Raw genomic sequence first — 652 nt, forward strand, 5'->3', positions numbered from 1 at the left:
CATGCTTGTAAATGCGTGTCACTGATTCTTTTTTCTTTGCTTTCTTGCTTGCTTGCAAGTTTGAGATTTAAAACGAGAAGGTGGAAAATATGTTCTGTTGTTTATGAGGGAGGACAGATTTACATGGTTGAAATGTGAAATGTGTTTTTCGTAAAATGTGAGTACACGGTACAGTGATGGATTCATGTTTTCCTTGAAAGTTTTATGTGGCATCACTAATTCCTACCATTTTGGATTCCACTGGCCTGATGGGATGCTTGTCACATGTTTTATTTAGTGGCCTACAAACATTACCACGGTATGCGCAATAATAAAATAGTGGATAAACTTATGTTTGCTGTTGCTATGTTTTTTTTTTCTGACATTTTGTTGGGTGGCTTCATTTGGTCTACTCACGCGGTCATTGTTTGAACTATTAAACCAATTTGTGCTGGAACAGCTATCCTGTTTCACAGAGTTTAATCATGATATTTGAGTGCTTTTTGTGTCTCATTATGTGCAATTATCTCCTCCTCGGCATTCAGAGGGCAGGTTTTTCAAGGAACTTTTCTTTCCACCATAAAACCCAAACCATGTCTCCATGACTTCCAGTCAGTGTGTCCATTGACTCCTTCATTAAATAACCTTGTGCTATATGCACTTTTTTTTTTTT

This window comes from Sinocyclocheilus grahami, unplaced genomic scaffold (genome assembly GCF_001515645.1).
Source record: "Sinocyclocheilus grahami isolate Dianchi unplaced genomic scaffold, SAMN03320097.WGS_v1.1 scaffold735.1, whole genome shotgun sequence".
In the NCBI taxonomy this organism is placed as follows: Eukaryota; Metazoa; Chordata; class Actinopteri; order Cypriniformes; family Cyprinidae; genus Sinocyclocheilus; species Sinocyclocheilus grahami.